Source organism: Alligator mississippiensis, chromosome 1 (assembly GCF_030867095.1).
Source record: "Alligator mississippiensis isolate rAllMis1 chromosome 1, rAllMis1, whole genome shotgun sequence".
Classification (NCBI taxonomy): Eukaryota; Metazoa; Chordata; order Crocodylia; family Alligatoridae; genus Alligator; species Alligator mississippiensis.
This window is the reverse complement of record NC_081824.1, coordinates 337,827,521-337,841,810: the sequence shown is the minus strand read 5'-3', so window position 1 is coordinate 337,841,810 and position 14,290 is coordinate 337,827,521. Positions and strand designations below refer to the sequence as shown.

The window sequence follows — 14,290 nt, the reverse complement described above, 5'->3', positions numbered from 1 at the left end:
TGTCATTATGGACAAGTCAGTGAAAACCTCCCCACTCTGTAATAATGGTAAAAAAAAGCAAGCAAAATGTTACAAGAATGAACTAAAACACTGAGAACAATTTCATGGCTTGGTATATCTGTACCTGGAATACTCTGTTTAACTGGGGGCACTCTACCTTGGGAAAAAAAAAGATATAGCTGCAATGCAAAGGGTAAGAGACAGGCAACAAAAATTACAAATGGAACTGAGAAACTTCCATACCTAGAGAGAATAAGGCCAAGGAAGGCAAGTTAAGAAGGGAAGCATGACAAATATACATAAAATAATGAAGGGCACAAAGTGGGCATGGACTTTTTTGTATCTGTTTCTACAAGCAAGAGGCCACTGACTGAATCTGAAAGGCAGAAAATAAAAAGCTGATAGTAAGAAATAGTTTTTTACTTGTATTGATACTTTGGCCAGGTGTTGTCAATAGCAAAGAGGGATGAGTTCAAACACCTCTGGGCCACCCTTAAAATGAATAAACACCAAGCATCAACTTGGAAAAAAATGCAGCAACTATTTATTTACATGAGTGATAAAACACTCCCCATTAGCAGTCCTTTAACTCAGTTCCTCATCACCAGTGTGAACATCCAAGAATTCCTTTACCGTATAACTTTCCCTACCCACATCTATTACAAGGCAGACATGATTTGGTGACAGATGGCAGTGTAGCCCCAGAATCTTGAGGTCCATTTGCACAAACTTGTCTCCAGTCCTTGATGTCACTGATGTGAAATTAATACCAGGATTCCAAAACATATTAGACTTTTATATAGCAAATTTCATAATCACGCATGCACGCGCGCGGGCGCACACACACACACACACACACACACACACAGAGTATAATATGTGAATATATATGCATCAATATACGAATATACAAGTATCAACGCTTTGCTTCCAGGTATAAGATAACTCATAATTGCCAAGACTTAGGAGGAAACTTTTCGTATTATCAAGACATTACAAGAATTTGTAATTATTGATTGCAAGAATTTTAGCACTTTTTCTTCAACTGTTGGGTACAATCTACTAGAACAGAAACCATTTGTGTGTGCGTGAGTACCTACAGAGGTTCAGCAAAATGTCTGGGTTCTTTAAATTTGATTTGTTGTGCCCAAATCTTGAGCCTTCTCCTGAGAGGTTAGAAGGCACTTAATAATATTGAATGGCTGTAGTTCCACGTTTGCAAATTTCACAGAGCTTTTGCAGAAAGTCTGCATCCCATGGGCAGTATGAAATGGCAGTATGAAATAGCAAAGCTAGCTACTGCATTTACCTGAATCCAAGACAACCCCCCTCCCTAATTAGATTCTATACATGGCAAATTTATAAATTATAATGAATTTATAATTTTTCCAAGTATAGAATCTACTGGTTCTAAGCACAATGGTACTGATGCTAAGGGTAAGCAGCAAGAGTGAGAGATCCAGCATATGTTGAAACTCTGGCTCTTTGCTCACAAATAAACTACAGATTCTTAGGACCAAATCCTATTTTGCCTTTATGGACCTAATGCCCACCCTTATGTCACACTGTAAGTGGAATTTGTTGTTGCTTACAAAAGCACGTGTCTCTCTCAACCAGTCTCTGGGGCGCCACCCTACCCTGCCTCTGCCTGTGGTCGGACTCATATGGCTAACTACCTCACTACTACATATGTGGCATTTGGAAGGTAAAGGCAAGATAGGATTTGGCCCTTAAGTTAGAATGATAGAATACCTTCATAATCCTGTGCCTTGGCTCCATGAAGTTCCTTAGTATTCAATTAATTTATTCATTCTGTCTGAAGGAGTATCAATTATAAGCAAGTACAATTATGAACAATAATACTTGATATACATCTCAAAGTACATGGCAAAAGATGCCATTATCATTATTCCTATTTTATATATGAAGAAATTAAGAAATAGAGACAAGTGGTGACTTGCCCAACCTCACTAGCTGGCCAAGCCTCCTGAGCTATAGTCCATCACTCTAGACCAGTGTTTTAGCTTTGACAATGAATGACTGGTAGCTCATAAGGCCATGGTAAATGGTATATGGATTGTATGTCCCTGCCATTCAATTGAAAGTTTAATGATAAGGGTGGATGGTGGTCTGGGAGAATTTTTTTTGAGGTTTGACTGTTAATCTATTGATCCACTGGTCCACAATGCTTGGGAACCTTTGCTGTAGACTACACTGGCCCTCATTGGGCGAGTCTACACAAGATACTTTACTTGAGAGTAGAGCTAATTACTATGCAATAAGTGTCACAGTCTACACAGGGGTGTAGGTTGTCACAGTCTAGACATGCAGACACTTACTGCACAGAAATCTGATCTAATTGCGAGTACATCTGCTCCCTGTAAATACAAGTAGCAAATTTACTCCTGATTACTTACTGTGCAGTATGGCATGTGTAGATGGCTAACCAGGAGTAAATGTGCTCCTGGTCAGCCAAGCGGCAGGGGGCCAGGAGATTGCTCCCTGCCTCTGGGAGCTGCCTACTGGTGGGACAGGCTCTGCTACTAAAGCCTGGGTACAGACAATGTACTCTGTACTAGCAGCAGGGAGCTCCTAGCCTCTGCTTCACGATTGCGATCAGGGAGCAGGGCTGGGAGATTCTGGGTACCTGCATGTGTAGATGCCATTTGCATGTGTAGACATGCTCATTGGGTAGGACCTTTGCCTTTTCATTTGCTCTGTACTACAGAACGTACATTTCTATAAAAATAAGAATGAAACGGCTTGTCAGAATATAGCAAATTTCTGTACAGCGAAACTGCTTATTATTGCTTGGACCTTTTTTTTGACAGCATAGCTGTTTGGCTGATATTGGCCAGAGAACTATGAAAAATGTAAGAAGTATGAGAAAAAATGATAAAAAGTACATGCATATTTATTTTGTGTGCTTCCTAAATAATATACACAAGGCAACATTTTGTATATGGCATCATAAATATCTCCCACACTGTACAAAATAAAAGGTTGAGCCTGTTTGAGAAAAAAAAATCTATGCCATTGCACAGCAGAAACATAATTAAGAGAAAAATGCTAATACTCCTTACATCCAGGGTGACATTAGGGGTTAAGAGTGCATATGTGTTTATATCTGGATTTTAGTCCTAACTTTAGGAGTAAATCCAAACAACATAACCTCATAAAACTGGTGAATAATATAAGAAATCCCTTTCCAGTAAAATATCTTTGACTTTGGGAATGCAACTGTCATTAATTTGCAACAGCACATGCTGGCACTTCTAAATTAATATTTTCCAGGATAATAGTCTAGCTAAAGAAATATAATGAGAAAGCAATTCCTTGCACACATTTCTTGAAACCACTGGCTGAAACCAAACCAAACTGCTCAGCAGTGAATGTCTGGATTGAATTCATACTGCATAGTCTTATAGTCTTTGGAACGGTTGGGTATATTTTTCTAACCTCTTCACCTACCCAGTGAGCACCTGTTGTGCTTAATATTAACAACTGGCTTCACTATGCCCATGCTATTGTGGTTTCATTCAGTCAATTAGCACACAAATACAGGGATTTTTCCCTACAGCAAGAGTAAATTCACATAGGTGCAGACAGTGGGTGTGAGGCCCTCTTTGGTGTAACAGCAGTAGCGTGGGCTGAGCTGCTACAAAGAAGTACTAAGGAGTTTCCACAAAGATCCCAGACAGACTGGTGTTGGAGTGGAAGAAGGGCTATTGGAGGGGGCTGGGACCAGGTTGGGAAGGACACACATTTAATCAGATTCAGAGGTCCTAACCCTTGATGGTGGGGCAGTGGTTACTCTTCCTGCCCAGGTGATAGAATAGAGGCTGTAGACCAGTGTAAATCCCATCCCATCCACTTCAATTTGCTCTGTACTGCAATGCATACATTTATATAAAACTAATACTAATTCTAGAAACATAGCCTGGTTACTTGGGCTTTGTGTGCAAATGTCTATATCTGTGGAAATTAATGAGAAGAAAACATACAGTGTAAAATCAATACATGACTCCCAGAATTTAATGTTAGCTGTCTTCTTTTACTGTTGCTGTACATTGACAAAATGTTGAAATTTGTTGATTTATTTGAGTTCATAAAAATAAAATAAAGAGCATTGGTCAAAAAATTGCTCTCTCTCACTCAGCTTATGCTTATGTTGGGATGTTTTCCCCATGGTGACTTGTCTGTGGCTTAAAAGGGACATCTTCTTCCATAAGTCTCCATTTCCCAGTGCTTGATGCGAATTGAGGTGAAGTAGCATAGGATTTTAAAACCTATTTGAAAGGGTTAAAACCAGAAGAATTGGGCTTTAATTTTGTGGAGCTGCTGCTATCAGTATGCTTGCCTGCCAAATACTATGTCCAGTTGCATCTCTTCCTATTTGCATGCATTAAAATCTTAATGCTAAGGATTAAGACATATATAATCCGTTAACTGGAGATCAAACTGTTGAAATTATGAATCCGTTATTTTAACCTTTTAACCTTATTCATTGGCACCGCCTGATTAATAGTGAAGAGCAAGAGTAGAAGTAAAGATGTTCCACAAAGTATTATTCCTCTAATCTTCGTAGGAATAGTTAAGAAGTGTAAAGGGCTTCACATCACCATTTCTCTTAATTATCCTTCTGCATTGTGCCCGTTAAACTGTTGCAACAAATCCCTAGTGATTCAAGAATGCCATAGTAGTCAATATACTGCATGTCATTGCTGCTTGGGACTTTGACATAGCATTCAGCTCCAGATCTAGTGGCACCTCCCCCTACTGCTTACACCCAAGGAAAAACCACAAAAGCTGTTAAAAGTCTAGGGCCTATAAAGCACAAATAGAATGATCCCATATAGACTCATTGGTGTCTAGTGTTCCTACAAATTATACTAATACAAATAATAAATGCCAGGTGACAGGCCAAATCCTCAAAGGAATTCATTATTCCATTGAGGCTTTCACCTTCCTATAGAGCTTCTCTGTAATCATTCAAGGATTGGGATAAACATTTCAGGTTTCGCCCGCAGTTTTTTCCTTTTTCCTTGCCCATATGAACAAGTGATTTTTTAATTTTAATTTTTTGGTATTAGTCATGTCTCTTTACTGGATTTATCAATTAAGCCTATTGTATTTTTAAACCACTGTGCTGCTGATCATTTTAATTTATTATTAAAACAGCAACTAGACCAGGGGTGGGCAAAATGTGGCCTGTGGGTTGGATGCAGTCCACCAGGCTATTCTATTTGGCCTGCAGGGCCTCTAACAAGTTTAGAAAATTAATATTTATCTGCCCCTGGCTGCCTGTCATGTGACCCTTGATGGCTTGCCAAAACTCAGTAAGCGGCCCTCTGCCCGAAATAATTGCCCACCCCTGAACTAGACCAAAGAAGTGGAGCACATTTTCTATCATAACCACCTTAAAATAAAAACCTCTCTTCAATTCTTCCCAGGTATAGTAGGGGCTTTGGGGAGAAACAAGGGAAGGCTGTGTTCTTTTGTTACTCCTATACGATGGAGAGAGTGCACTAAATGAAGTCAAGAACCAAGAGAGATGAATGGCCTGGGAATGCCTCACTCCAAAACAGAAATAAAAAACTGTGGACAGACAATCAGTGAAGCAGTATGGCTAGCAGAAAGATCCACTGATGTAAACTCTCTCCACTGGTGTAAACTGATGTCGTTCCAAAGATCTGCCCCCCAAAATCTTGGTGTAATCAATTTTGGGGGAAGGCTGCTTGAAATGCTTCGTTGTGGATGCTTTGTGCAAACTTCAGAATGGATGATTATTTGCCTAGTGTTCTTTTATTTATTTATATGACTTTTCTCAGTAGGACAGAGAAACAAATACATTAATAAAGATAATTTGAAAGTATGCATAACTTTCTTACTTGAGCCTATTTTGAAATTGGAGAGTCTGGCTGGTTTAAACTTTAGGACATTAGTTAGTAACAAACTAGATAGCCTTACAGCTCTCAGTCACTGGTTCATATTTACCCTTTGACAAAAGGACTTGAAAATCTTTATGCCTATCAATACTATATCATGGCTTTTTGGAGTTTATGGGATATGACTTGTTGATGTCAGTTTAGTTTCCAGTGGATTTGTCTGCATCGCAGGTGGTGATAATTAACATTCTTCCTGCCAGTCTCAGCAAAGAGATGAGGCCTTGAATCAGCAAAGAGGTGATGCCCTCTAAGTCAGATTTAAGGAACACTGGCATGCCAGCATGGAGAGTCTTGCCCTATCTGTATTATATGGATTCAGCAATCCTGACTACTAGAGTATCATATACAATAGTACCTTTAATGTGTTGCAAGTCCATTAAAAACATTTCTGCTTAGAATGTGTGAGAGGTAAGGATTTTTGTGGGTGATATCTTTTACTGGACCAACTGCCTGATTGGGATAGATTTAATTCTGATATTTTCCTTTCCCTATCATTTGTAGCCTTTGGGTGAAAATCCAGGGGGTCAGGAGGTGGCTAAAGCATTTTTGTAGAAATGCCTCATGGTAGATAGCAGTTTAGAAATGTTTAGTTACTCCAGAGGTCAGGAAATACAATGAGAAGGCAGGGTAGAGATGTAACTTAAAGACTAACCAAATCAGAGATGCGTAAGCTTTCGTGAACCCGAGCTTACTTTAGCAGATGCTTCAACACTTCATCAGGAAATACAATGTCATAAGGGCAGTATTTATTCCCTATACTAACACAAATATCTTTCTTTGAAATGTTTTAGAAAAAATGTTCTGATGATCTGGTTGTTGCCTGAATTTCATGTAGAGAAATAATGGCATTTGAATCTTACCGAAAGATTTTTCTCTGGGCTTCCTGCTCTCTCCCTGTGTCTCTGAGAGTCAGATCCTCAGCAGTGAGGGATTAAAGTCTCATGATGTAACGTTCATCCTTCTCACTGAATGAATAACATGATTAAGGTATATGTGGAAGTGGAGTGACAGTAGCAAGTTCCATAGGTACAAACCCCCTGAGGGGCTGTGCTGCAATATACAATGATTTATTCGGCAGCTATTTGCATGCAACAAATGCCTGCTAACATTTCTGAACATTTCTCTGGAATTCTGGACAATTTTCTTGATGGAAGAGGCAGCAGAAGACACCTCTGTAAATGGAGGGCATTAGCTTTAGTTTCCTCCTTGATATAGTTCCATGTAGCAGCAGAAGTGGACTGAGTATCATGTTCTGTGCACAATGTGCTCCATGTGTATACATGGTGTGTTCATTGTTTTGTGAACTAGGACAGTAAGGACCAACCTTTTTGGCAGGCATGTCACAAATTAAGTCCCATGTCCTCCCCAAGTGCCACTCTGATTCCCTTCCCCTGCCTGATCTGCTGCTCTGCTTCCTGTTCTCTGCTGTGTGCTCTCTGCCTGATGCCTGTCTCTCCTTTTTGCAGCTTTTCTGCCTGTCTCCTGCCTGATCTGCTGTGTGCCACACACAGATGCAGCCCATGCTGCCCGTGCCACCTGTGGCACTTGTGCTGCAGGTGGGTCACCCCTGAGCTAGGCCATGGTGAAATCAGTGGTACACAAGTCGTTACAGAATGTAAAGCTGACACTCCTCTGATAAAGGTTATATTGTGCCCACTAGACATAGCTCTGTGCTGCTGGCAGGGGTTTACTGTCTTAAAGGGAATACTGTGCCTCTGGGAGCTTACTGTTGTGCATGGGTGTAGTTGGAAACAGGCATTTAGGAAGTGCAGCATTTATCTATGTTTAGTGCTTATATGATCCCTATTACTCCAGTACTTGAACACCTCACAATCTTTCATGTATATATCCTTCCTACTCCCTTGTATGGTGTCTTCTGACTGGGGTCCGCAGACATCAAGAGATCTTGGATGTACATACCAATGAATCTTTTTTTCTGAAAAGTGGACAACAGAGCACCACACTTAAAATGACCCAAACCCTGGTGATTAGGACATTCTCCCAGGGGGCAAGGGACTTGATTGAAAAATTCCCATTGATTGAGCTACTGAGCTATTGGGGGAGCTATTAGATTAAAAAACCCACTAAACTATTGCATTAAAAATGGAAGGGAGTGGAGTGAGGAGGATACTGCCTACTTCTCTAGTTGTGTTTTGTAGAAAGCAGTGACCATTCCCACTTTCTGAAACAAAAGGTTTAGGTGCCTACCTTTAAAAGAGGCTTTTGGGTTGTGAATCTTGAGAAAACCAACTCTGTGTAGCTCTAGAAGGTACTTAAGATTCACCTCTCCCCTTGGCATTTCCCAATGGTTGTCTTAGATAGCTCCCTATTACTCTTACTGTGAATTTCATTTTGAGGTGTCTAATTCTCCTTATGCATCGTACTGGGAGTCTAGTTGGTCAAATGTTGGGGATACTCTTACAGTGGTCAGGTGCCTAAAAGTTAGGTGCTACATTATAGTCTACATATATATATGACGAAGGGACTTTGATCCCGAAAGCTTGCAGAAAAGGACAATTTTCTTGCCATTTTCCAACTGGTCTAATAAAAGGTATCATTTTGGAACCAACAGTTCTAGTTTTTTGTATGTCTTTTTGTCTCAGACCAACACGGCTACCAAGTACACCCCTGAAACATTATAGTTTCTACATTTTTTTATGAATTTGAGTCTGAGTTGCTGGAGCTTATGTAAAGCAGCGATCGTATCTGGGTTTTCCAAGTCAAGATTAGTATCCTAACCATTAAACCATTATCCCCTGCCCAGACCAGACAGTTCCATGAGCTGACAATCACAGGTTACCTGTTATGACTCTATTTATTCTCATCCCTTCTTGAGACAACTGCAGCCTCTGGACCTTCTGTATTGCAGGATGACAGACTATACAACACAGTGCTTATTGAAATGGAGGATGTTAAGGGTACAAATGCTCCATGTTTCCCCTGCTATTCTGTATTTATTTTTGTATTTGGTGTTTGTGGCCTAGTAGAGCACACCATTATGGGCAATAATGATGTGAGTACTAACATTGCAATACTGTGAAAAATGGATGCTACCTTAAAAGAGAAGACTAAATGCCCAATTTGATAAGCTGTCAAGAACCTTCTGAGAGGTGGTGATGGCTTCTGAATCCCATGAACTACTATGAAAGTTGAGGGTCTTTGGCAAGATGTACTTACCACAATACAGGACTGGGATACAAGATGTAAATGTTACGTTCCCACCTTCAGAGAGAAAAAGATAATTTTTTACTTCTGGCATGATATTTCAATATCCAGGTTTAGGTCAAAATTAGTGTATAAATTAGATTTCAAAATGATACCAGTGTGAAACTTGGCAACAAATGTACCCTAATTCTTAGGTCTGTTTTAGGGTGACCATATTTTCTGATTGTCAAAGGGGGCACACTGCTCCTCCTCTGTTCTCCAGCATGCTCAGCTGTCTCTTAAGCTCCAGTCTCAGAGCAGTGTGTGGGGTTGCAGGACACCAGAGTTTGTGTGTGTGCATGTATGTGCACATGCATTCATGTGTGTGAAAATCAAATTTTAAACATGTCCTGGGTGTACTATGGAAAATAGGACAAAAGTATTTATTTGACCAAACTGACAGGATGCCCAGGACTGGTTTTTAAAATGGGACTATCCCAGCAAAAGCAGGATGTATGGCCCCCCTATCTGTTTAGAGTGTTGTGCAATCAATAATTTTAATATACAAATTATGGACCATTCTAGTCTCACATGTTTGGTCTGCATGTTTCCCAGCACAGAATATGTGGAACTCCTAGCTATTTTTTCCTGGTGTATGTGAGAGGCTATGTAGCTGACAACAGACCTGTTCTGTTTTATTAGCCAAATAACACCATGCATGTTTAAAAAGCATTCATGTTTGTTTAAAGAATTGCCCAACTGGGCACACAAGAAAAACTTTGTTAAAAAAAAAAGCCTAAATATGCAATTGCCTAAGAGAACATAAAGAGAAATGTTGGTCTCTTGTGCAAATATATTAAAAAAAAATCTGTCTAAATGATATGGAAACTGAAGCTTGTTCTGATCTCTCGGGTAAATACAATGCTTTTTAGAACTAAACATGAAAGATATTCTAAAAAAAATATTTTGAAGAATAAGCTTAAATGTACTTAACAAGAGTTGGCAAGAACCAGTAAGGCCCATACAGTTCCCTTTATTGATCAAAATGCTCTGCCTATAGTTGAACTTCTTTTGCTCAGCGTTATCATTGCACTTGCCTTGGAATGGGATATACAAGCACTTGAATAAGTGTCTACAAACATGTTTGTTTAGTAGAGTCTCAAACTGCTTTTTTCCATGCGCTACTGGAACACTTCTTTGTAACTTCCCCTAGTACCAGTCCTCAGAAGACCACCACACTACCCTCTACACAACCTATAGCAACTGGCTGTGAAGGCATGTGGAGGAAGAAGAAAATGAGGAGAAAGTCACACTGGAGGCCATGGAAGAATGGATGAATACAGAAATCTGCATGATACCATATTCAACCAACCCAATTGTCATTACTCACACTTCCTCACATTCTAATGTGTAAGATTTTAAAACCTCTATAAGAAAGGTGAATTGATTTTTACTTCCTTTTATTTGATTTTTTTTTCATATTTTCCAATACAGCTATGCTCATTAATCTGACACATTGTCTAAGAAAACAATTTTCTATTTTAAACCCACTTCTTCCTTTAATTTTTTCCTTGTTTCAGAATGGATGGACCGAGCTTAACAGAGCCTCAGTTCCTACTTAGACAGTTGTCTGTAGTCTCTTGGTAAGTTCAGCCTGCTTTTGTTTTGAAACATCCAGCATTTTAAGCTCTGATTCAACATTTAATTTGCTGGCGTTGCTCTCTCTTCTTAGGAAATGGACACAAAAAGTTTTTATTAGTGTAACTATTTAGGGAATTAGGTACAACTTGAAATTCTGTTAAATGTTGGGGACTTTCTTAGGCTGCAAACTCCATTTGTTGCCTTTTCTGCTGCTTGACCTTAGATGATCCAAACACCCACTCCGAAGAACTGATGGATCTTGCTAACTGCTTTTTCATCATGGACCCCAGGAAGGAAAAGTATTAGGAAGATGAGTAGCTCTTCTGCCCTAATAATTCTACTTAGAGAAATAAAAACTGTGTGAGGAGGCTGAAGGCAGGAGGTGACATTTCTCCTCCAAGGGAAGAAAGGAGTCAAGTGGTAGAAAACATCACTAGAACTTTTCCTTTTTCCCCACCGACAGAGTGTGAATTGGCACACTTCTTCAGCCTGTATTGCCATTCACATCAGAGAAAATGCAGAACTTGAGTGCACACTGTGTAAAGACAAAGGGGAATTATGATACTGTACACATATACCTAAACACACTTGCATACACACAACGTACACACTTGCTGTGGTGCTACCTACAGGCTAAGCAACACATTACATGCTGCAGTATTGCCTCAATACAGTCTGCCCAAGTCCTAGTCTGAATGGACTGCTGATTTTGCTAAGTCCCTGTCATATTTAAATTATTGCTAGAAATGAACATTCAAATGATTTCACAACTTATTTTTTTGGCTAAAGGATTAGTCATAAGGGCCATATTATTGCCAGTATGGTGTCACTGACCATCGCACACTGATCAGACATTGCAGGTACCTATGATTATCACGCTGAAAGTACTATTTCCTAGGAGTCTTTCTTGTTACAGTTTCTGGAGTTGCTTGTGAAGAAAGCATCTCTGTCATCTTCTTCCTTTAAACTGTGGAGACTCCATATGACCTACAAAGACATGGAAAGTGATGTATTACTTGTTACAGAGTGTCCATTTCCTTATGTAGTGACTGAAATACCTTTGACATGTATCATTGTATAGAATGAAGGCTGAAGGGTATAATCAATTTCCTTTTCTTCCTTTGATGGACTTATATAATTTCCAATGTTGGTATGAAATGATGAGGCATTTCCTTTACTTTAAGATGCCAAACTCTGCACCATGATCCACAGGTGCAAAATTTTGTAAGTATTATGTGCTATGCACATTCAAGAATACAGGAATTTGACTTGATGTCAAAGGTCTGTCTTTTATTCTTGAAATGTGGATAGCTTAGTAAAGAGTTTTTAAAAAAGCGTTCAGCTTCTGCATTTGTTGAACCTTATAAGGCCGATTTTTCTTTTTCAGAAAACCAGATGCTGCAAATCTAAGGGCCAAATCATAGAATTTGGGAAAAAAGCCAGGGCCTGGAAACGAGATGGTAATTTATATAAAAATAAGTTAAAAGAATCTATAGTTGCAAGGGGTTGTTTCAATGACATTGTACAACATAGCCAAAAGTATTTTATGCCAGCGCTTGCAAGGGGCCTTATTGACTATGGAATGAAGGAAGATGGTAAAATCTGGGGATGACCAGAAAGGAAAGGAATGAAAAGGAAGAGAAGCCAAGGCATGTGGGATTGTACTGCAAGAAAAGCATTGAAATTCATGCATAGAATCCAGTCTGACTTAATGTTGAAAATGTCATTAATTCACAGTGGTTTTCATGTGCAAGATGCGCTGGGTTGTTTGAAGCTGGTCTGATTCCTTTGGAAGACATAGAGATCCTTATTGATAGCTGGGGAAGGACAATAAGAAACTGTAAGGACCTATGTACTCAGTTTTGTGTCCCTTTTACACCATCCAGCTACAACAGGCCTGCTCTATGCTTCTGTAGTTTCTGTTGCTTCCTGCTGAGCTATTCTTGTGTCTTCCGTGAACATTCATGGCCCCCATCCCTTGCCTTCCAAAAAGAAGGAAAAACCTGCAAACACCCCTCTTCTAAGAGCATAATCCTTGATATTTTGGCCACTTTGAAGGGGATAATTTTCTGAGTAAAGTTGTCCCCTGTGTTGATCTGTCCATCGGGAATATATGGCCAGTTTATGAGACAGTGTCACTGCCTATTTAAACTTATCAACCATAACTGAGAACACCTGTTTTCTATGAGTTTTTTTTTTAAATGTACATCTCAGTCACTCATTATTTGCTGCTTATTTTTTAAATTTCAAATTTAATCACTGCCTAAACCACCAAAGTATCTTTCCTCCAAGAAAAAAATTAAAAATATGTTTCATTATCCTGTTTTTTTAAATTATTGTATCATGTTTTTGACAGCTAAATAAATGGATTTTATTAAACAGAGGATTATGGGCTCAGATTATTTAGTATTCCTTTTTTATTATCTAGTAGCCTCTTCTGGGAGCTGAGAGTTTCTTTTCTTCATTTCCAACATTGATTCTTGCATTAGACGGTTACATTGAATAATTAATATACTTCCAGTGATTGATGATTTGCATGGCCTGAATATTAGGTTATCAATCACGACCCACTTGTTCTAATGTAATCATATTGAAAACGTGTCAAAAGCTGTTTACCCAACAATGACAACAGGAGCTGCGATATTGAAGGTGCCTGATGCACTACAGCAGGAAATATCCTGGTTGAACATTCATAATGCAGAGATTATGAGTTCCTCAAATTGATGTAACAAAAGCCTGGAGCCCTTGGTGAGAGTTATCAGCTCCAATAAGAAAAACCCTTTTTTCAACTGGAAAATAGTACTGATTCCTTTGCCTTTTATCAGCTGCTTAGTGACTTTTTGAGCCTACAGTGAAAAGTAATTATGTTCTGAGCTCAGAAAGAAACTTTAAAAAAAAAGGAAAGAAATGGAAGCATTTTGAAAAAAGAAGGACACTGCCAGTACTCGTTGTTCCTGGCAGGGGAGACAGTGTCATTTTGGTCTTATAGTTCTCTTTCACTAGATCACCCACTAAAGCTGGAAAAGTAGTATTGCTTCTGTAGGAATCATTAATATAGAACACAGCATTTTAATACTTGGAGTATAATGCACATTTCACTTGTGATCCTTTTTTTGATTCCCAGAGACTTTTATATGCTATACTAGGTCCATATCAATATCCCATTGCTCTTTACTAAGCCTGCATACAATGACTGTTCAGATTTTAGTTGTGTATATTCACTTTTCTTTCTTTTTTACTGTGGCAGCTCAGTTTAATCTGGACATGACACAGTTCAGTTCTACAAACTCTTGCCTACATGAGTAGTACCACTGAATACAAAAGGATCGCTCACATAAGACAAAGTAGCTTATGGCTTTGAGCAATTTGATGGACTTGGCTTCCAGATAATACTATATAAGGCAAAACAGCACAGCTTCCTTCAATTTCTAAAAAGCTTATTCCCTGAATTCTGTAACCCATATGCTCACAAAGGGTCAGCTTGCAATACTTTTATTTACAGTGGACAAGAACATTATCCACAACTAGTGTTCTTGGCTTTGGTGGGACTTCAGATT

General features: G+C 39.1%; 1 long non-coding RNA gene across 2 annotated transcripts in view; it reads left to right on the top strand.

Annotated features, from left to right (window-relative positions):
* The window catches only part of LOC109282600 (uncharacterized), an 88,164-nt gene extending 75,047 nt beyond the window's left edge, over positions 1–13,117 (top strand). For both annotated transcript variants that reach the window (XR_002089623.2, XR_009459154.1), the window contains exons 2-4: positions 10,306–10,530; positions 10,673–10,735; positions 12,121–13,117. This is a non-coding gene — a long non-coding RNA (uncharacterized LOC109282600). The remainder of the gene's footprint in view (positions 1–10,305; positions 10,531–10,672; positions 10,736–12,120) is intronic.
* The last annotated feature ends 1,173 nt before the right edge of the window (positions 13,118–14,290 follow it).